This window comes from Anomaloglossus baeobatrachus, chromosome 4, assembly GCF_048569485.1.
Source record: "Anomaloglossus baeobatrachus isolate aAnoBae1 chromosome 4, aAnoBae1.hap1, whole genome shotgun sequence".
Classification (NCBI taxonomy): domain Eukaryota; kingdom Metazoa; phylum Chordata; class Amphibia; order Anura; family Aromobatidae; genus Anomaloglossus; species Anomaloglossus baeobatrachus.
This window is the reverse complement of record NC_134356.1, coordinates 29,744,376-29,768,748: the sequence shown is the minus strand read 5'-3', so window position 1 is coordinate 29,768,748 and position 24,373 is coordinate 29,744,376. Positions and strand designations below refer to the sequence as shown.

Sequence of the window (24,373 nt, the reverse complement as noted above, 5' to 3'; positions counted from 1 at the left end):
CCTGCATATGAGGTAAGAGACATGGCTACATCAGGAGAACTATACTACATTTCTAAGTAGAAGTATTTTCTAAGGTCCTGCAATGCCCTGCACATGATGTAAGAGACATGGCTATATCAGGAGAACTATACTACATTTCTAATTGGAGGTATTTCCTAATATTATTATTATTATTATTATTATCATTACACCTACTACATATTGGGATAGGGTCTTGGAGATCGGAATACCCCCTTATAGGAGCCTGTTAGCACAAAATGACTGTCCAAACCAAGCACAGCATCTTGTAGGGGTCAGAGCCCTAATAAAAAATTGTACCTTTAGTGTCCAAATCTGTTGCTTCATTTGCCAAAAATCTTTTTTTTTCAGATATGTTAATGAGCCGATCAGTGACCACTGGGCGTGGCTTAAAAGTTTGGTGCACCTTAACAGATATTTGTTTTTCTTGTGTTTCCGCCCCCTTCCTCTGGCTCCTGTCAAAACTGTCAATCAGGAAGAGGAGGGCGGTGTAAAATGGAGCAAAAATAGGTAAGACGGTGCCCTGAACCGCTTGGCCACGCTCAATGAGCACTGAGCGCCTCGTTAACATAACATGATTCATGGCAAACAGAGCAATGGCTTTGGACACTAGAGGTAGAAATTTGTAGAAGAGCTGCATCTCCTACAAGGTGTTGTGCTTGTGTGCCGCCCTAGCAAAACCAGGGTGTCACAGAGGTCTGCATACATCTTTATGGTGCAGAGCTCACTCTCCCTTGGGGAGTTTCCCACACCAATACACACCAGCCAATCAGGCCCCACTCGCCCCCTCCTCAGGAAAACGGGAGGGGGAGAGAGGAACTTGGAGAGTGGAGAGTTGAGTTTTCAGTCAGTCCGCAGGAGGAGAGAGGTCTGGAAGCAGCCCCTGTGTGGGGCTAGGAGAAGTGGCAGTGAGGGCCTCAGGAATAGGCCAGCCGCTTCCTGTGTACGGAGCAGACACAGACACCAGGCAGGAGAAAAACACCCGAATTACACACACGGGTGTGGGACCCGTCATCACAGCAGCCGTGGGCACCAGTTACCAGCAACTTGGTTAATCCTTGGACTCGTGTCAGTTATTGCCTTATACCGTGAGTACTCCTGCACCACCCAGTCCAAGCCGTGGACTGCACCCGTTACTTCCCAATCCATCACACCGGGGTCCCGGAACATCAACACCCTACCCGTGGAGGAAAAATCACCACCTTGCTGCCCATTACCATCCCCGGGATCCTGTGACCGGCAGCGGCGGTGCTCCATTACCTCACCGCACACCACGGGTGGCGTCACGGAACATAGACTGCCAAATCTCCCCTGTATATAATGCCCCTTTTGTTGTGGTACCTGGGATCACAGACCGGGTCACACCACCGTGATACCTTCAAAAGTGACCCCTTGGCCTGGATCTGAGTACCCCCTATCTCTCGGCGACACACTTGGTTTGAACAGTCAGACTCCCTTTAATCTAATGTGTAAGCCTTTAGAAAGAGGTTAAGGATCCGATAACTTTCCAACTCCTGTATCCATAACTCAAACCTGAGCTTGTCATCATTGGAATAAACGCAATAAGGCACCGGTTCTCGAATCATGGATGCAAGTAATCCCAGGGGGTCACCGGGAGGTTACCCTGTCTACTCGTCTTCAAAATCCCTATCCGATGGTGGTAGGACTGCCAGCAGCCTTGTAACACTAGTCTGGCTAATTCGGGTTCCCGATATATTCGTCCACCTGTTGCCCTCGCTGCCCGCACGGAGCACAGTTTCCCCTTTTAAACAGTTTGCGTACCAGTCTGCATTCCTCCTCGTCTACAGTTGGTCGTGCGTCGTACATTATATGCGATACATGCGAAGAATGCGGCCGGCAGAGGCTGGAACTGCTGTGCCAGATGGCAAGTGCCTGCCAGTGGCTTGACGGGGCCCATGATAAACGAGTCACTGGAAATCCCAGACTCATGCGGAGAGGTGGCCTGTTCTTATGATGCAGCTTTTTACTGCCTTCTCCGTGTATAAATAGCAGTAGCTGTTGAGTAGATAAGGGTGTTGGGTGACAGACATTGATGGGTTTTTTCTGCTCCAGACCGAGCTTCGAAAGCCTTTCATCAGCATGTGTCGGCAGACATACACCACCAACGTTGACATGAGTCAGGAGGCGTCCATGGAATCATGTAGCTTACACCAAATTCAGCAGAAATGAAGAGTCATGCGATAAGTCTTCTCCTCTTGTAGCCCAAGCCAAGGTCCATAAATGCTCCTCTGTTACTGTTGGTCAGTGGAGTTGCTCTTGCCTTCATGCCAGCTTGACCATGGTCCTCTGACCACTTTCATTGGCATGGCACCATAGAACAAGTTTTCTGTCTTGTCCACCATTGACATGTCATGATATGTCATAGAAAAGAGGTGGTGCTCAATCGATATCTTCTGTCTTGTCCACCATTCAGTGTAGACTATTGAGCATCCAAAGACATCATTTGTTCTATAGTCAATGTCACAATTCTTCTTATTTCTAGAACCCCCAAAAATAATAAAAGGAGCCCCTGTTGAGCATTGGGTTCCACGATATGTCATAGAAAAGAGGTGGTGCTCAATCAATATCTTCTGTCTTGTCCACCATTCAGTGTAGACTATTGGGCACGTCAGGAGGTATCCATGAATTCATGTAGCTTACACCAAATTCAGCAGAAATGAACATTCATGCGATAGGTCTTCTCCTCTTGTAGCCCAAGCCGAGGTCCATAAATGCTCCTGTGTTACCGTTGGTCAGTGCAGTCGCTCTTGCCTTCATGCCAGCTTGACCATGGTCCTCTGACCACTTTCATTGGCATGGCACCATAGAGCTAGTTTTCTGTCTTGTCCACCATTGACATGTCATGATATGTCATAGAAAAGAGGTGGTGCTCAATCGATATTTTCTGTCTTGTCCACCATTCAGTGTAGACTATTGGACATCCAAAGACATCATCTGTTCTATAGTCAACATCACAATTCTTTTATTTCTAGAACCCCCCAAACATAATAAAAGGAGCCACTGTTAAGCATTGGGTTCCATGATATGTCATAGAAAAGAGGTGGTGGCCAATCAATATCTTCTGTCTTGTGCACCACTCAGTGTAGACTATTGGGCACGTCAGGAGGCATCCATGAATTCATGTAGCTTACACCAAATTCAACAGAAATGAACATTCATGCGATAGGTCTTCTCCTCTTGTAGCCCAAGCCGAGGTCCATAAATGCTCCTCTGTTACCGTTGGTCAGTAGAGTCGCTCTTGCCTTCATGCCAGCTTGACCATGGTCCTCTGACAACTTTCATCGGCATGGCACCATAGAGCTGGTTTTCTGTCTTGTCCACCATTCAATGTAGACTATTGGGCATCCAAATACATCATCTGTTCTATAGTCAACATCACAATTCTTATTTCTTTTAGAACCCCCCAAACATAATAAAAGGAGCCCCTGTTGAGCATTGGGTTCCATGATATGTCATAGAAAGAGGTGGTGCTCAATTGATATCTTCTGTCTTGTCCACCATTCAGTGTAGACTACTGGACATCCAAAGACAACATCTGTTCAACGTGACAATTCTTCCTATTTCTTTTAGAACCCCCCCAAACATAATAAAAGGAGCCCCTGTTGAGCATTGGGTTCCATGATATGTCATAGAAAAGAGGTGGTGACCAATCGAGATCTTCTGTCTTGTCCACCATTCAGTGTAGACTATTGGGCACCCAAAGACATCATGTGTTCTATAGTCAACATCACATTTCTTTTACAAAAACCCTAAACATAACAAAAGGAGCCCCTGATGAGACTTTGGATTCTATGATATGTCATAGAACAGAGTTTCCATCTAGAAGGCTTGAACCTGCTTGGTGCATCCCAAGAACATGGTGAGATCTGCCAGGATGGTTAAGAAGTTTAGGTTCTCTCGGAAGAGAGCTTTTTTCTTTTTAAGAGTTATCCCCTGGTTTAAGTTTAGGTTCTACCATGGTCTAAGACTTGGGGACAACTGTCAGAAAGCCAGGATCTGAGGCTTCGAGAAGGAGAAGCCAAGATCCAAGTAGCCTCAACGATGAAAACCTAAGCAAAGATTCTCCTAACTAAATATCTCCAGAAGACGAAGGGAAAGGTTACCCCATGGTTTAAGTTTAGGGTCTCTCGAAAGGGAACTTTTTTTTTTTTTTTAATAATTACTCCATGGTTTAAGACTTGGGGATAACTGTCATAAAGCCAGAGCCTGTGGCTTCGAGAAGGAGAAGCCAAGGTCCGAATGGCCTGAATGGTGATAACCTAAGCAAAGCTTCTCCTTACTAAATATCTCCAGAAGACTAAGGTTAAGGTTACCCCATGGTTTAAGTTTAGGGTCTTTTTTTGTTTTTTGAGTTAACCTATGGTTTAAGTCTTGGGGATAACTGTCAAAGTCAGTGCTTGAGGTTTCGAAAAGGAAAAGCCAAGATCCGAGTGGCCTGAGTGGTGAAAACCTAAGCAAAGCTTCTCCTTACTAAATATCTCCAGAAGACTAAGAGAAAGGTCTATCTAGTTTGAGATTGGTGGTGGCTCGCCCTATTAGTCGCTTGGGGGAGCATCGCGACTCTTTGCTACCAGACACAGCTCCGTATCTTTAGTACCCACTAAGTCCGGTATGGTGGATCGGTCCTATTGACCTCATTAAAACCAGGAACAGTCCTTACTAAACTATTCCTGATAAAGAGGATGTGGGCCTTACTGGTGCATTGTGGCCCCTTTAATCATCTGATGTTATTCAAAGGCAAAATGGGGACCATGCCATCATGAAGCTACCAACAACTCTGGTAAAACTCTACTGTTTCATGTTTTATAACAAAAGATGGAGAACTGTAGGATGGGCCAACAAGTCACTCAGATATGGACTTGGAAGAGGATGTTTTCGATTTTGGCTTTTGGGCCTGATCTTCTTTTGTACTCGGTTCATGATACTATCTTGATCAGTAATGATAACACATTTCTGTGTATAATCTGAGGGTAATTAGATCTTCTCAGTGTTCGGGACATTACACCCAGGGCCAACGTACAATCCCCAGATCCCTACAACAGGTGCCTCCCGCACAGACATGCTAATTGGTGGGTTGTAAAGCATGAGTGTAACCTGTCACACGTTCACCTGTTAAAACAGCTATTTAGAATTGGTCACTAATCCCCTTTCTCGGGTCAGTTTACACTTTTTGCACACTCTGCCCCCATCTGTAAGCTGAAGAGCCCATTCTCGGGCCTGAGTTATAGGAACTGGACAGTCACTGGGGATCCTCGGGGGATAAGAGTCTTTAGTTTCAGGCTAAAATGGAATTGTTAATCCGGCTATCATTTTGACGAGAAACTTGATCGGTAAAAGGTCAGAATTACCTCCCCCCACCTCATATTCCTGAGAAAAGACTTGTAAAGAGGAACCATACAAACGTAAAGTTACAGAGTCCACCACAAACCACCGAGACTTATCATGAAGAGCGTTTCCTCCTAACCTTAAAAGACTTCTCCTACGTCAGCCTGTCAGCAGATTATTACTATATCCGTCACTGGGAAAGCTGGGTCCGTTGTTCTCTAGATTCTCTGGTGACAGTGCCCGTTGTTGTATACCTTCTGGTGACAGTGCCTGTTGTTCTACATCTGACAGTGCCCGTTGTTGTATACCTTCTGGTGACAGTGTCTGTTGTTCTCTAGATTCTCTGGTAACAGTGCCCATTGTTCTATACCTTCTGGTGACCAGTGCCCATTGTTCTACATCTGACAGTGCCCGTTGTTCTATACCTTCTGGTGACCAGTGCCCATTGTTCTACATCTGACAGTGCCCGTTGTTCTATACCTTCTGATGACCAGTGCCCATTGTTCTACATCTGACAGTGCCCGTTGTTCTATACCTTCTGGTGACCAGTGCCCATTGTTCTACATCTGACAGTGCCCGTTGTTCTATACCTTCTGGTGACCAGTGCCCATTGTTCTACATCTGACAGTGCCCGTTGTTCTATACCTTCTGATGACCAGTGCCCATTGTTCTACATCTGACAGTGCCCGTTGTTCTATACCTTCTGGTGACCAGTGCCCATTGTTCTACATCTGACAGTGCCCGTTGTTCTATACCTTCTGGTGACCAGTGCCCATTGTTCTACATCTGACAGTGCCTATTGTTCTATAACTTCTGGTGACAGTGCTCATTGTTCTATATCGGACAGCGCCCGTTGTTGTATACCTTTTGGTGACCAGAGCCCATTGTTCTACATCTGACAGTGCCCGTTGTTCTCTAGATTCTCTGGTGACAGTGCCCGTTGTTGTATACCTTCTGGTGACAGTGCCCGTTGTTCTACATCTGACAGTGCCCGTTGTTCTACATCTGACAGTGCTCGTTGTTCTACATCTGACAGTGCCCGTTGTTCTACATCTGACAGTGCCCGTTGTTCTACATCTGACAGTGCCCGTTGTTCCACATCTGACAGTGCCCGTTGTTCCACATCTGACAGTGCCCGTTGTTCCACATCTGACAGTGCCCGTTGTTCTACATCTGACAGTTCTTGATCTATATACCCGACAAAGCATGTTGTTCTATACCTTCGGGTGACTTTGCCTGTTGTTCTCACAGCACCCGTAGTTGTAGATCCTCTAATGACAGAGCCCATTTATTCCACAGCTGACAGTGTCTGTTATTCTAGATTCCTGAAGACAGTACCACTGTCTGATTCATCTGACAGTGCCCATTGTTGTGGTTCCTCTAGTGACAATGACCATTGGTGTAGTTCCTCTAGTGACAGTTCCCTTTTATTCCACATCTGACAGTGCTCCATTGTTCTTGATCCTCAGATGACAGTGCCGCCTTCCTTTACACCTGACAGTGCCTGTATGTTCATATACAGTACTCTGTTCTATACCTTCTGATGACAGTATATTCTATTCTACTTCTGACAGTACCCATTGTTCTAGATCCATTGTTCTAGGTCTCCAAGCTTCAGTGCCTCCATAATCCACAGACATCAGTTCTCCATTGTTAAGTCCTCAAATGTTAGCGCTCCATTGTTGTAAAATCCTCAGTGGTGCCACGCTGTTATAGATCCTCAAGTGACAGTGCCTCATAATCTAGATCTTGACAGTGCCCATTGTTCTAAACCCACACGTGCCCATTTATTCTAAGTACGAAAGTGTCAGGACTCTATTATTCTAGGTTTTCATGGGACAGAAAGTCCCCATTACTGTACATCGCCGCTCCCCAGCTGCTGCAAAGCCACAACTTTCAGTCTACAGTAGTCATTGTCTGGTGACCACTGACCACTGTTCTAGACCCTCAACAGTATCAGTCTTTCTGCAAACACCAGCACTAGAATGTCCATAGAAGAGCGCCCTATTGTTTCTGGAACACTATCCTTTGTGCTAGCATCATATTGTTCTAGATCCCCAAGTATCAGCTCTCCAATGTTCTAGAAAAGCAAGTACCAGCGTTCTGATGCTCCAGAACCACAAAGATCCGCTCACTAATATTCTATAACAAATATCAGCTTGCTTATGTTCTAGAGCGGCAAGTATTCTGTCTGTACTGATATAGACCCACAAACATAAGCTATCTGATGTTCTAGAATAACAAGTATTAGCATTCTGATGTTCTAGAACACGTTGCCGCTCTCTGATGTTCTAGAACATTTGCTTTCTACTGTTCTAAAACATCACTTATCAGCTCTTTAGTGTTCTAGAACTACAAGCATTAGCTTTCTACTCTTCTAGAAAGACAATCAACAGCTCAATAATGTTCTAGAACCACACTTATGAGCTCTCTAATATTCTATTAGCGCTCTAATGTTCTAGAACAAGTATCGGCTTTCTAATGTCCTAGAACCACCTAGTATTAATGCTCTAATGCTCCAGAACAAGTATCAGCTCTCTAATGTTCCAGAACAAGTATCAGCTCTCTGATGTTCCAGAACAAGTATCAGCTCTCTAATGTTCTAGAACCAAGTATCAACTCTGATGTTCCAGAACAAGTATCAGCTCTCTAATGTTCCAGAACAAGTGTCAGCTCTCTAATGTTCTAGAACCAAGTATCAACTCTCTAATGTTCCAGAACAAGTGTCAGCTCTCTAATGTTCTAGAACCAAGTATCAACTCTAATGTTCCAGAACAAGTATCAGCTCTCTAATGTTCCAGAACAAGTATCAGCTCTCTAATGTTCCAGAACAAGTATCAGCTCTCTAATGTTCCAGAACAAGTGTCAGCTCTCTAATGTTCTAGAACCAAGTATCAACTCTGATGTTCTAGAACCAAGTATCAACTCTGATGTTCCAGAACAAGTATCAGCTCTCTAATGTTCCAGAACAAGTATCAGCTCTCTAATGTTCCAGAACAAGTATCAGCTCTCTAATATTCCAGAACAAGTATCAGCTCTCTAATGTTCCAGAACAAGTGACAGCTCTCTAATGTTCTAGAACCAAGTATCAACTCTGATGTTCCAGAACAAGTATCAGCTCTCTAATGTTCCAGAACAAGTGTCAGCTCTCTAATGTTCTAGAACCAAGTATCAACTCTCTAATGTTCCAGAACAAGTGTCAGCTCTCTAATGTTCTAGAACCAAGTATCAACTCTAATGTTCCAGAACAAGTATCAGCTCTCTAATGTTCCAGAACAAGTATCAGCTCTCTAATGTTCCAGAACAAGTATCAGCTCTCTAATGTTCCAGAACAAGTGTCAGCTCTCTAATGTTCTAGAACCAAGTATCAACTCTGATGTTCTAGAACCAAGTATCAACTCTGATGTTCCAGAACAAGTATCAGCTCTCTAATGTTCCAGAACAAGTATCAGCTCTCTAATGTTCCAGAACAAGTATCAGCTCTCTAATATTCCAGAACAAGTATCAGCTCTCTAATGTTCCAGAACAAGTGTCAGCTCTCTAATGTTCTAGAACCAAGTATCAACTCTGATGTTCCAGAACAAGTATCAGCTCTCTGATGTTCCAGAACAAATATCAGCTCTCTAATGTTCTAGAACCAACAAGTATCAACTCTCTGATGTTCCAGAACAAGTATCAGCTCTCTGATGTTCCAGAACAAGTATCAGCTCTCTGATGCTCCAGAACAAGTATCAGCTCTCTAATGTTCTAGAACCAACAAGTATCAACTCTGATGTTCCAGAACAAGTATTAGCTCTTTGATGTTCTAAGTCCCAAAATATCACTGCTTATTATTCTAAACCCTCAAGTGACAGTACTTAGTTATTCTGGATCTCCAAGTTTCAGCACCCCATAGTTCTGGATCACTTTTCTTGTGGCTCCCCAGCTGGTGAAAAACTACAACTTTCAATAGAAATCTATCAGAACTAACCGGGGATTGCAGTTTTCCATCTTGAGACTTTTCGGTTCTAGACCCTCAATTGTCATTTTTTTTCAGTTTAGCTCTAAGCACCCGTACTAAAAAAAACCCAAAAAGCCCTAAGTAACAGTGAAGCAGATGAAGCCTCCTAGAAGGTGTGGGCACACAGACGGTTAATCTTCATTCATTAATCCCAGTCCTAGTTACGGCTGTGATTAACCTAAGACATGTATAATTGCACCGTGCGCCCAGCAACTGCATGAACTCAAATGACTGCTTTGCTGCTCCTCGTCCTCCAGACCCGGGTATATTAAGGTCAGCGCTGCATAAGCTAAAAAGAAACATGTCGACATGTCGCTGCTGGAGAGGGATCGCTTCCCCTTTCAGAAAACCTTTACAAAACCTTGAGGTATTTTAGGCTCAATTTCCCCCAAAATTTGAATAGTTGCGTCAATGACCACCAATGGTCCTCAGTCACGGGTCAGTAGGCAACGTCTCAGATTCGGGAACAGCGCCTCTTTAGTCCAAAGGCTATAACTGGTACTGCAGTTCATTATGGGACAAGGCTGCCACTAGGTGGCGCTAACAGGATATGGAGGAGGCACAGCTTCAACGCGCGCTGTAAAAATCTGTCTTAACAGATCGGGGGCTCAGGCTTTGTGGGTCCAAATCCCACCAAGGACAATTTGAGTCTATGTGTTCTTCCCGTGTTTTTGTGGTTTTCCTTCTCTACTCCACAGACATACTGATAGGGAATATAGATTGTGAGCCCCAATGGGGACAGTGATGATGATGTCTGGAAAACGCTAAACTGAAGTCTACACATCCTGTGATTGGCTGCAGCGGTCACATATTGGGAGCAGGAAGAACAGAGACCGGCTGGGCACTAGCAATGACTTGTCATGGTACTGCTGCAGCCATTTACGTGCCGCATTGGTTCAGCACATTCTGTGTTTGGCTGCAGCGGTCAATTATTGGGCTCAGAAAGAACAGAGACTGGCAGGGCACCAGAAATGACTTCACATGTGATTGTTTCAGCCAATTACATGCCACATTGGTGTCAACACATTCTGTGATTAGCTGCAGCGGTCAATTATTGGGAGCAGAAAAACAGAGAATGGCGGGGCAACAGCAATGACTTGTCATGTGATTGCTGCAGCCACTTATACGCCGTATTGGTGTCAACATGTCCTGTGATTGGCTGCAGAGGTCACATATTGGGAGCAGGAAGAACAGAGACCAGCTGAGCACTAGCAATGACTTGTCATGTGACTGCTACAGCCATTTACGTGCCGCATTTGTTCAGCACATTCTGTGATTGGCTGCAGAGGTCACATACTGGGAGCAGGAAGAAGAGAGACCGGCAGGACACCAGCAATGACTTAGCATGTGAATGTTGCAGCCAATTTCATGGCACATTGGTTCAGCACATTCTGTGATTGGCTGCAGAGGTCACTTATTGGGAGCAGAAAGAAGAGAGACCAGAAGGGCACCAGCAATGATTTGACATGTGATTGTTGCAGCTAATTACATGCCATACTGGTGTCAACACATCCTGTGATTGGCTGCAAAGGTCACCAATTGCAAGCAGGAAAACAGAGACCAGCAGGGCACCAGCAATGATTTCACATGTGATTGTTTCAGCCAATTACATGCCGCATTTGTGTCAACACATTCTGTGATTGGCTGCAGAGGTCACATATTGGGAGCAGGAAGAAGAGAGACCGGCAGTGCACCAGCAACGATTGGACTGGTAACTGCTGGAGCCAGTCACATACTGCATCACTGTGAACACATCTTCTTATTGGCTGCAAAGGTGACCTATTGGGAGCAGGAAAACAGAGACCGGCGGGGCACCAGGAATGACTTGTCACGTGACTGCTGCAGCCAATTATATGCTGCATTGGTGTCTGTGATTGGCTGCAGAGGTCACATATTGGGAGCTGGAAGAAGAGACACCGGCGGGGCACCAGGAATGACCTGACTTGTGATAAATGCAGCTAATTATATGCTGCATTGGTGTCAAAACATTCTGTGATTGGCTGCAGAGGTCACATTTTGGGAGCAGGAAGAACAGAGAGCGGTGGGGCACCAGCAATGACTTGACATGTGATAACTACAGCGAATCATATGTCACACCAGTATCAACTCATCCATTGATTAGCTGCAGAGGTCACATATTGGAAGTAGGAAAAAGAGAGACTGGCGTGGCACCAGCAATGACTTGTCATGTGACAGCTGCAGCCAATCACATGATGCACCAGTGTGAACACATCCTCTGATTGACTGCAAAGGTGACCTATTGGGAGCAGGAAAACAGGCACCAGGAATGACTTCACATGTGATTGTTGCAGCCAATTAAATGCTGTACTGGTGTCAATACATCCTTTGATTGGCTGCAGAGGTCACTTTTTAGAAGTAGGAAGAAGAGAGACCGGCAAGTCACCAGCAATGACTTGTCATGTGACTGCTGCAGCCAATCACATGCTGCACCAGTGTGAACACATCCTCTGATTGGCTGCAAAAGTGACCTATTGGGAGCAGGAAAACAGGCACCAGGAATGACTTGACATGTGACTGCTGCAGCCAATTAAATGCCGTATTGGTGTCAATACATCCTGTGATTGGCTGCAGAGGTCACATGTTGGGAGCAGGAAGAAGAGAGACCAGCGGGGCACCAGGAATGACTTGACATGTGATTGTTGCAGCCAATTAAATGCTGTATTGGTGTCAATACATCCTGTGATTGGCTGCAGAGGTCACATATTGGAAGCAGGAAGGACAGAGACCGGCGAGGCACACTGATAAAGCAGAAAGGATGAATACACAGGTAACAACTACACCTGCCAGCATACCCTGATAGGAGCTGTAGTTTCCCGGCGGCCGTAATATTCCGCTTTCACAGCTTTTTCTTCCTTTTTTTTTTTCTTTTCTGTTCCTTTACTGTAATTGTGCACAGACGTTGCGAGCGTCACGTATTTACAGCCCAGGATATCCTTCATGTTTCAGCGTATTTTATGTGTGTGGTGGACGGCCGTGGCCCGGTGCCAGCGCTCGCACCACAGTGCCAGGTCTAATGAATATCAGTCAACATGTGGCCGCTCTTACAATAGGACGGGCTATAAAAGTTATGACATGTTCCCTGCGTTCCCCAGATTTAATCAGGCTACTACAAGGGGGGGGGGGGGGTGTGAGCGTTTCCATCAACCATCATTTCCCGCCAGAATAAATCTTCACTTAGTCTCTTTATGGGAACGTTCGGTGACAACCAATATGAATGCAGTGTAATACCTCGTTTGTCCACTGGCGGCACTGCAGGAAAATGAAACACTTACTGCCGAGCGATCGGCGCCGATCATTGTGATCAGCCTGCAATAAAGGCTGATATTCTCCGTATATTACCCCATGGGAGATATAAAGACAAGGAGATATGGGTTTTTATTGACATTACGACATATTTTATATCACTTTTCACTCTTATCTTGCAGATTGGAAACTTGGGGGAATTTCCAGACTCCTCGCCGCTGACCTCGCACCACTTTATAAGACGGTACATGTGATTTACTTCCTTCCTTTCTCGCGGGTTTTTGTTTAATCACATATTATAATGTTAAAAAAAAAAACCACAGTAAACTCCATAAGAAGATGCACAGACTAAAATGTATGTAACCTGCAATATTTTGGGAGATTTTGGTAAAAATGTAGGTTCATTGTTAGTGTAGCTGGGCTGCTCCCTCTCCCCTATCACAGCATACAGTGTCACAGTCACAGAAACTGCAGCTTCATACCCCTTCTCCCCATCTACAACATTGTAGGTCACTGAAAGTTAACAAACAGGTACACCAAGGTCCTGCAGAGAGGAAGAACAGGAGGTTCGGACCCCCATTTCCTCTCCCCCTCACAGCGTACATTCAAAGAAACTGCAGCTTCATACCCCTCTTCCCCCTCTACAACATTATAGGTCACTGAAAATTAACAGAGTTACACAGTGATCCTGCAGGGAGGAGGAACAGGAGGCTCAGACCCCCATTTCCTTTCCCCTCTCACAGCGTACAGTCACAGAAACTGCAGCTTCATATCCCGCCTCCCTCTCTACAACATTATAGGTCATTGAAGAGCTACACAGGGGTCCTGCAGGGAGGAGGAACAGGAGGCTCGGACCCCCATTTCCTCTCCCCCCTCACAGCGTACATTCAAAGAAACTGCAGCTTCATACCCCTCTTCCCCCTCTACAACATTATAGGTCACTGAAAATTAACAGAGTTACACAGTGATCCTGCAGGGAGGAGGAATAGGAGGCTCGAACGCCCATTTCCTCTCCCCTCACAGCGTACAATCACAGAAACTGCAGCTTCATATCCCTCCTCCCTCTCTACAACATTATAGGTCACTGAAGAGCTACACAGAGGTCCTGCAGGGAGGAGGAACAGGAGGCTCAGACCCCCATTTCCTCTTCCCTCTCACAGCATAAAGTCACAGAAACTGCAGCTTCATACCCCTCCTCCCCCTCTACAACATTATACGTCACTGAAAATTAACAAAGAGTTACACAGTGCTCCTGCGGAGAGAAGGAACAGGAGGCTCAGACCCCCATTTCCTCTCTGCTCTCACAGTGTACTGTCACAGAAACTGCAGCTTCATACCCCTCTTTCCCCTCTACAACATTATTTACTGTAGTACATTATAGGAGGTCACTGAAAACTAACAGAGAGCCATACAGTGGTCTTGCAGGGAGGAGGAGCAAGAGGCTCCGACCCCCATTTGAGTTATCTTTAAGGGTATCTCCTAAATTGATGACAATGTAGACAATCGGAAATCATTGTTGAAATGTAGTCTTTAAAGGGAGAGTCTACTTATAACATAAAGTAACTTCGCTCACTTCCTGTACAATGTGTACGATGTCACTGATCACGACTTTCTCCGACACTCTGTTAGACAATGAATGAATCCAAAATGAAATTTTAGCTGCTATACATGAGACTGCTTCCCTGTGCTGCACTGACTTGTTTAGGCTCTTCCCACCCATTATTTCAACAGAGCAGAAGACAATGTGATCATACTTTAACAATCAGGTGGGAAAAAAAGAAGGGGGACATTATAAATTAGAAATAAATGGGCAGTTTAAAAGGATGGGGCATCAAGATTCGATATGCCCAATCCTATGGGAATCATACTAACAAGGTGGTCTGCTAGTGGTGGGTTTGTTCGACTTTTCTCCAGTTTTTATGAAGATTCTATCAGACGGGAAGACCCCAACCCACCCCGAAAGAAAAAGAGGCAGAAGTAAAAAGTAAATGGACGCCCGTTCTATATACAGATCGTGGGCAGCCATCTTTACTTCTGGAGTATTGAGTATCCCTAGAAATCCGGGGCCGGATAATGAGGTGCAGATGCATCGCCCTTTTTTTTTTTACTTAATAACGCACAGTTCCCATTGCATGAAATGGAAAACTGCAAACATGAAAGTGGGTTTAATAGGGGCCACACAGCGCACGATCCCTGCTGAATACGGGGGATTTACACAGCGCCGGCATCTGGAAGCCATACAGAAGACGCCTTAATCACTTTAAGGATAATTCCACCGGGGGTGATATTCTCCGGAGATTGCCCCACCCACCCCACCACGATCATCCCCAATCTTATGTATCTGGGGTCCAGCCCTAGCATGGCCTGACCCCCACAAAATTTACAGAGCCATTGGCTCCTCATCTAACCTCGCAAATTTGCCATTCAGGGACCTGAAAAATCTGAGTTACCAATGCACGGCTGTGACTGCCTCCTCTGCGTCCAGGATGGGGGTAAAAAATTGTATGAATTTTTATTTTTTTAGAACTTTGAATTATTTCGCTCCTCTGTTGCTCCTCCTGGAATTATGCTGCTCCTCTGTTGCTCCTCCTGGAATTATGCCGCTCCTCTGTTTTTCCTCCTTGAATTATGCCGCTCCTCTGTTGCTCCTCCTTGAATTATGCCGCTCCTCTGTTGCTCCTCCTTCAATTATGCCGCTCCTCTGATGCACCTCTTTGAATTATTTCGCTCCTCTGTTGCTCCTCCTGGAATTATGCCGCTCCTCTGTTGCTCCTCCTTGTATTATGCCGCTCCTCTGTTCCTCCTCTTTGAATTATTTCGCTCCTCTGTTGCTCCTCCTGGAATTATGCCGCTCCTCTGTTGCTAATCCTTGAATTATACTGCTCCTCTGTTGCTCCTCCTTGAATTATGCTGTTCCTCTGTTGCTCCTCCTTGAATTATGCCGCTCCTCTGTTGCTCCTCCTTGAATTATACCATTCCTCTGTTGCTCCTCCTTGAATTATGCCGCTCCTCTGTTCCTCCTCTTTGAATTATTTCGCTCCTCTGTTGCTCCTCCTGGAATTATGCCACTCCTCTGTTGCTAATCCTTGAATTATACTGCTCCTCTGTTGCTCCTCCTTGAATTATGCTGTTCCTCTGTTGCTCCTCCTTGAATTATGCCGCTCCTCTGTTGCTCCTCCTTGAATTATACCATTCCTCTGTTGCTCCTCCTTGAATTATGCCGCTCCTCTGTTGCTCCTCCTTGACTTATGCCACTCCTCTGTTGCTCCTCCTTGACTTATGCCACTCCTCTGTTGCTCCTCCTTGAATTATGCCGCTCCTCTGTTGCTCCTCCTTGAATTATGCCGCTCCTCTGTTGCTCCTCCTTGAATTATGCCATTCCTCTGTTGCTCCTCCTTGAATTATGCCGCTCCTCTGTTGCTCCTCCTTGACTTATGCCACTCCTCTGTTGCTCCTCCTGGAATTATGCCGCTCCTCTGTTGCTCTTCCTGGAATGATACCTCTCCTCTGTTGCTTCTCCTGAAATTATGCCGCTCCTCTGTTGCTCTTCCTGGAATCAGGTTGCTCCTCCTGGAATTATGCCGCTCCTCTGTTGCCCCTCCTGGAAATGTATAATGAAGGGTATTTTCATGCATTATGCAATCCAAGACCAATTAATTCTGGACATAGGTTATGAACGTCCGCAGATCCACAGAAAAAGTAGCGCTAATCCCTTTTTGGGGCTAATCTGTTACCTACTCTGTGGCATCCTAATGACCTCGCGGATATTTCTTTTCTCTTCTCATTGCATGGGCTGATACGAGGTGGATACAGACTGTTTTGGGGTTTTCAGTAGGAGCTGAATCGGTACCAAAATCCATATCAAGCCCAAATTGACAAATGGGCGTTACCATTTATTTTTTCAGTGAGGCATAACATACATAGTTTGTCTAATCATTACTGACTGCGTCCTACTGTGTAAATATATACCCTGAAGGTTGACAAATTGAATACTACGCACATCAGACATTTCCAGGAGGTGTAACAGAGGGTTAAATAATTTATATTCTCAGGAATTGGTATTTTATTAAGAATACAGGTAGATACTGGTCATACTGGTCAGGATGCTGATATTACCTACCCTTATACCATGTTGATTGAGAAGGAGACTACGACACACAGTTCAGCCATTTCCAGGAGGTGTAACTGAGGTACAAATAATTTATATTCTCAGAGATTGGTATTTTATAAGGAATGTAGGTAGATACTAATCAGGAGGCTGATATTACATACCCTTATACCCTGTTGGTTGCCAAGGAGAATACTACATACAGTTCAGCAATTTCCAGGAGGTGTAACTGAGGGGCAAATAATTTACATCCTCAGGAATTGGTATTTCATGAGGAATGCAGGTAGATACTGGACAGGAGGCTGATATTACATACCCTTATACCCTGTTAGTTGACAAGGAGAATACTACACACAGTTCAGCCATTTCCAGGAGGTGTAACTGAGGCACAAATAATTTATATCCTCAGGAATTGGTATTTAGTGAGGAATGTAAGTAGATACTGGTCAAGAGGCTGATATTACTCCTTAGAGGGGTTGTTAAAACCTATTTTCATATACAATTATTGAAGGTAGTTCCTCCGTTCGGTATCCTCACTTCAGAGGAAAATGGTTATAAAAAGCGTCTCTCGCTTTGGAGGACCTAACCTGTCCAAAATGACACAGGATCAGAAAAAAATATCAAATAGTAATTCCTGCACTGACGGGGTTAATAATCTTCCAAATTTTTGGGTTGGTGTCAACTGGGATTATCCCTGCAGGCGATAAAACTATGGAGGTGCGACATCTAGTGGTGAAACGTTGGTACTGTACCCCAGATGGAATATAGAAGCAGAGTAAGTAGATAGTGGGAGCGTCACGTAACGACTCCAGCAGTGAATTAAGGACAATCCCCCGGGGGACACATTGTCAGGATTGGTTGTCAGGGTGGATCCTCCGCACCTGGTGCTGCCTGCGAAACGCGTCGCTCGTCACTGTTGGTCCCTCGGTTGTCGTACATCGCTGCCGGGTACTGTGAGGTTCGCCTCTCTGATCTTTGTGGTGTTTTATGTTTTTCAGGTCCCCTGGATGGATAAGGTAAGGTGAATATCGACTGTCTTACTCTTCTTCACAATGGCGGCCATGCGTGACCTCAATGTAAATTAAAGGGGGTTACTCACTTTTTTTTTTTCCCTGATATATGTGTTGGGGACATGATTTTGTGCCACTTACTAATATATATGTATTACAAATTCTCCCCCTGTACCCCACCTCACAGCGCTCCGGTTCTCAAAAATGGCCGATCATGGAGGAACATGTGACCAGAACCCGCCCATCAGCCTCCTCCAATCAAAAACAGCTTTACTGAATGTTGTGTTTTTCAATTGGAAGAAGCTGATGAAGGGCCAGCTCCACTGTTATATGAGTCTGTGGGCCCTTCTTTGTTCAATATACTACCATATTCTTTTATTTCTTTTTTATATTTTTTTTTATACATTTTTTTATTAGTCTCATTTTATACTGCCATATTCTTTTATTTTTTCATATTTTTATTTTTTTTTATACATTTTTTATAGTCTCATTTTATACTACCATATTCTTTTATTTCTTTTTATTATTTTTTTTTAGATACATTTTTTGTTAGTCTCGTTTTTGGGACTCGAACCTGCGACTGCTTGTTAAATATACTGCTATATTTTTTTTAATATTTTTCTTTTTTTATACACTTTATATTAGTCTTTTTTTGTTAGACCCAAACCTGCGACTGCATGTTACTGCCATATTCTTTTATTTTTTTTTATTATTTTTGGGGGTTTTTTTTATACAATTTTTACTAGTCTCATTTTTGGGACTCGAACCTGTGACTGCATGTTACTGCCATATTCTTTTATTTTTTTTATTATTTTTGGGGGTTTTTTTTATACATTTTTTACTAGTCTCACTTTTGGGACTCAAACCTGTGACTGCATGTTACTGCCATATTCTTTTATTTTTTTACTATTTATTTTTTTTGGGGGGGGGTTATACATTTTTTACTAGTCTCATTTTTGGGACTCGGACCTGCGACTGCTTGCTACTACTATATTCTTTAATTTATTTTTAATATTTTTTTGGTCTTTTTTTATATCTTTTTTATTAGTTTTGTTTTTGGGACTCAAACTTGTGACTGCTTGTTAAATATACTGCCATATTATTTTTAATATTTTCTTATTTTTTTATACATATATATATATATATATATATAAATGTATATCTTTTTTTATTAGTTTACTTTTTAGGACTTGAACCTACAACTGCTCGTTAAATATATTGCTATATTCTTTTTAATATTTTTCTTTTTTTATACACTTTATATCAGTCTTTTTTTTTTTTTTTTTTTTTTTTAGACCCAAACCTACGACTGCATGTTACTGCCATATTCTTTTATTTTTTTTTGGTATTTTTTTTTATATACTTTTTATTAGTTTTGTTTTTGTGACAAACTTGTGACTGCTTATTAAATATACTGTCATATTATTGTTAATATTTTCTTTTTTATATATATATATATATATATATATATACACACACACAAATGTATATCTTTTTTTATTAGTTTAATCTTTAGGACTTGAGCCTGCAATTGTTCAATATATTGCCATATTCTTTTATTTATTTTTATTTCTTTATGCATTTTTTATTAATCTCGTTTTTGGGACTCGAACCTGCGACTGATATACTACTATATTCTTTTATTTCTTTTTAATATTTTGGGGTGGTTTGTTTTATACATTTTTTATTAGTCTTGTTTTTGGGACGCAAACCTGTGACTGCATGTTTAATATACTGTTATAGTCTTTTATTTATATTTAATATTTTCTGGTGTTTTTTTATATATATATTTTTTTATTATTTTCGTTTTTGGGACTCAAACCTGTGACTGCTTATTAAATATACTGCCATATTCTTTTTAATATTTTCTTTTTTATTTTTATACATTTTTTATTAGTTTAGTTTTCAGGACTCGAACCTGCGACTGTTCAATATATTGCCATATTCTTTTATTTATTTATTCTTTTTGGTACATTTTTATTAGTCTTGTTTTTGGGACTCGAACCTGTGACTGCTTGTTCAATATACAACTATATTCTTAGATTTCTTTTTAATATTTGGGGGGGGGTTATGCATTTTTTATTAGTCTTGTTTTTGGGACGCGAACTTTATTGCTACTGCATGTTACTCCCATATTCTTTTATTTTTTTTTTATATTTTATTTTTTTTATACATTTTTTACTAGTCTCGTTTTTGGGGCTCGAACCTGTAACTGCTTGTTTAATATACTGTCATATTCTTTTATTTATTTGTAATATTTTTTCGTGTTTTTTTTTATATATTTTTTATTAGTTTCGTTTTTGGGACTCGAACCTGTGACTGCTTGTTTACTATACTGTCATATTCTTTTATTTATTTTAATATTTTTTGGTGTTTTTTAATATATTTTTTATTAGTTTCGTTTTTGGGACTCGAACCTGTTTGTTTAATATACTGTCATATTCTTTTATTCATTTGTAATATTTTTTCGTGTTTTTTTTTATATATATCTTTTATTAGTTTCGTTTTTGGGACTCGAACCTGTGACTGCTTGTTTAATATACTGTCATATTCTTTTATTTATTTTTAATATTTTTTGGTGTTTTTTTAATATACTTTTTATTAGTTTCGTTTTTGGGACTCGAACCTGTGACTGCTTGTTTAATATACTGTCATATTCTTTTATTTATTTGTAATATTTTTTCGTGTTCTTTTTTATATATTTTTTATTAGTTTCGTTTTTGGGACTCGAACCTGTGACTGCTTGTTTACTATACTGTCATATTCTTTTATTTATTTTTAATATTTTTTGGTGTCTTTTTTTATATATTTTTTATTAGTTTCGTTTTTGAGACTCAAACCTGTAACTGCTTGTTAAATATACTGCCATATTATTTTTAATATTTTTCTTTTTTTTTTTTTTAAAAAAAAAAAAAAAATCTAGTCTCATTTTTAGGACTCGAACCTGCAACAGCTTGTTCAATATACTGCTATATTCTCTTCTTTTTTAATATTTTTCTTTTTTTTATAGTTTTTTTTTTGTCTCATTTTTGGGACTTGAACCTGCGACTGCTTGCTCAATATACTGCCATATTCTTTTATTTCTTTTAAATATTTTTTAATTTTTTTATACATTTTTTATCAGTCTCGTTTTTGGGACTTGAACCTGCGATTGAGTGTACAATATACTGCTATTACCGATCTTCAGTAGGTCCCTTCCATCGGCAAACCACAATTGATTGTTCGAGAGAAGGGCCACTTCCTACATTTTTAACGCCTTAAATGCCTCGGTCACAACTGACTGCGCCGTCTAAAGGGGTATAATGGATTCAATGTGAGCTATTGATTAGACTCCTATACACCCAGTGTGCGCATGCACCATATATGTCCGATGGAAATCTGAGCTGAGTGGGCACTCCACTTGCCTGGGTTTGCCGGATGATGATGCTGGCCCTGTGGTTCTCACGTACCGGAGTGCTCGGAATTTATTGTGTACCGGCCCTTTAAATCTATAGCATGGCCTCTATAGACAGATAATGTTTCATACAGTCTCTGTAATGATTTTTATCCAGGGGCCATGAAGTTCCCGGTGTCACATCCTAAAGGAGCCTCGAGGAGCCTCAGACAACCAGTCCCAGCCTGCTGTCGAGGAAACCTGAAGATCGGCCCCAGGTGAAATCCTTACATAACGAGAGGACGTGTCCCCCTCCCATGTTACGTGTCCCCTGCACGACGCCGATTTTCCATCCGGACGCCTCTGGCCCAAGCTAACTGTCCTTTGGGGTGAGGTAGTAGGTTGTTTAGTTTTGGGGGTCAATCCCTGAGTGTCAGATAACTATACAATCTACTGTCTTTCCTGAAGTGGCTGTAATTTCTTCAACGGCGGAAGAAGAACCGACATCACGAGGAGAGGAATGTTGTGTTTATGTCTCATTGTTTCCCGTCGTTGTGTGATATTATGGTTGTGCTGCTCCCCTTCCCCTTTCACAGCAAGAAGCCTCCTATTCGGAGAGTAAGAACCTGCAGCTGCATCCCCCTCCTCTACCTCTTCTAGTTTCCGCAGCCTACACATCCCAGAGTCCTGTGCACATCGGTCTGATCCAATCAGATATCTTCCCTCTTGTGCTTTCTCTCCCCTTACAGCATGCAGTCTCACAGACACTTAAGACGTGCAGCCGCATCCCCCTCCTCCCTGACTTCTATTCGCTATATTACATTCTGAGACAATATTCTTTTCTCCTCACAGACGCAAGAAAACTGCAGCTGCATCCCCCTCCTCTGTTTACTACAACACACTGCCTACGTATCATATAGTACTATGCACAGAAATCCACCACAATTTTCTCACTTTTGCTCTTCCCTCTCTCAAAGAATGCAGTCTCACAGACACACAAACTGCAGCCGCATCTCCCTCCTCTCTGTTTACTGCATTACACTGCCTACATACTGCTGTGCAAAACACTTTACAATCTTCTTGTTTTTGCTCATTTTCCCCTCTCACAACATGCAGTCAATCAAACACAAAACTGCAGCTGCATCCCCCTCCTCCCTCTCTTCTATTTCCTACATTTCACTGTCCACATATCCCATAATGCTTTTGCTTACTTTTCCTACTCTACCTTCATAGAACATGCAGTCTCACATCCCCCTCCTCCCTGCACTACGCAGTTCCCACATATCCTATAGTGCTGTTTCTCATTTCTGCTCCTTTTCCCCCCTCACAGAATGCAGTTGTATATAAGTACACATAAAAACTGCAGCTGCATCCCCCTCCTCTCTTTTCTATCTCCTGCACTGCCAAGTGCTCACATATCCCATAGTGGTTTCTCTTGTCTGTTTCCTCTCCCCTCTCACAGCGTTCAGTCTCAGATAAAAACCTGCAGCTGCATCCCCCTCCTCCCTGTCGTCTATTTCCTACATCTCACTAACCACAAATCCCATAGTCCTGTTTCTTACTTTTCCTCATCTCCCTTCTTACAACATGCAATCTCACTGGCAGACAACAAAATCTGCAGCTGCATCCCCCTTCTCCCTGTCCTTTATTTTCTGCATTGTACTGCTCAGTTCCCACATATCCAATAGTACTATTTCTCACTTCTGCTCCTTTTCCCCTCTCACAGCATGCAGTCTCATATATGTACACATAAAAACTGCAGCTGCATCCCCCTCCTCCCTGTCCTTTATTTACTGCATTGCACTGCCCAATGATCACATATCCCATATTGCTATTTCCTCACGTCTGCTCCCTCTCACAGCATGCAGTCTCACAGGCACACTTATAAACTGCAGCTGCATCCCCCTCCTCCCTATCTTCTACCTCCTGCACTGACAAGTGCTCGCATATCCTATACTGCTGTTTCTCATGTCTGCTCCCTCTCCCCTCTCACAGCACTCAGTTTATCATAAAAACTGCAGCTGCATCCCCCTCCTCCCTATCTTTTATCTCCTGCACTGCCAAGTGCTCACATATCCTTTACTGCTGTTTCTCCCTTCAGCTCCCTCCCCTCCCCACAGCATTAAGTCTCACATAAAAACTGCAGCTGCATCCCCCTCTTCCATCTTCTACCTCCTCCACTGCCAAGTGCTCACATATCCTATACTGCCGTTTCTATCGTTTGCTCCCTCTCCCCTCTCACAGCATTCAATCTCGCATAAAAACTGCAGCTGCATCCCCCTCCTCTCCCTCTATGAGTTAGATTTACAGAAAAATATTTGTATGTTGTACTTCGAAAGCCGCTCTCTGATTGGCTGCTATAAACCACTTTTTTCCCTAAACAATTTTTAATACCTGAGGGCCAGAGGCCTACGTACACCACAGATTGGCGGAGGTAAGTGCGCTACAATGCCCTATTCTCCCGGGTGTCCATCACATGGCTGAGTCACTCGAGCTGCCTTAGCGGGGTGAGGTAGTAGGTTGTGTGGTTTCAGGGTAGTATTTTTTGGCCCCAATCAGGAGTTAACTATACAACCTACTGCCTTCCCTGACGGGCAGCGTGGCGTCAGACTCCCCGGAGGACAAGCCGAAGGTCGTCTTTCAATAGAAATCCCAACATCCCAAAATCTGGCAAGTGTGACACATACTGTGTATTATCTCGGCCCTGTGTCATCCCAAGCCTTTATTTTATTTGTTTTTGTTTCCTTTCCCAGTTGAATAAAAAATAAAATAAAATCAATAAAGAGTTGAAATTTTGAATTCTATTTGTACTGTTGGTGTTTTATTTGTAGCCATCTATTTAGTCATTTCTATGGCCATTAATACCCCACAGCAATAAGATGGCCTAGTTTTAGAAGCCTTTTTCAGTCAAAAAGGCTCCGCCCCCGAGGATCTAGTCATAGCCCGTCCCTCGAGGATCCTTAGTAATTTTATTTTTACTATTAGATCTTAATATAAGAGGAGAACGCGAAGTCCCCATGTGCAGAACCAAATTGTGGTGTCCTACAAGTGGTAAGATGTGGGGAGCAGTGATACATGATCGATGTTATCCAATGGATTCTATATCCTGGTGTGCCGCCATACAAAGCTGATCTTATACACAGCCCATAGGATGGTAATGATTTTTCTGATGTAGGGCAATGGAGACCATTATTTCCTCGTGCATCGGTATGGTATTGGTGGATACTGACTGCTGGGACCCCCACCGATACCAC

General features: G+C 42.9%; 1 long non-coding RNA gene across 1 annotated transcript in view; it reads left to right on the top strand.

Moving 5' to 3' along the window:
- The window catches only part of LOC142301125 (uncharacterized), a 139,776-nt gene extending 115,853 nt beyond the window's left edge, over positions 1-23,923 (top strand). Inside the window, exons 5-7 of the long non-coding RNA XR_012752694.1 lie at positions 12,811-12,872; positions 17,735-17,752; positions 21,298-23,923. This is a non-coding gene — a long non-coding RNA (uncharacterized LOC142301125). The remainder of the gene's footprint in view (positions 1-12,810; positions 12,873-17,734; positions 17,753-21,297) is intronic.
- Positions 23,924-24,373: the final 450 nt, after the last annotated feature.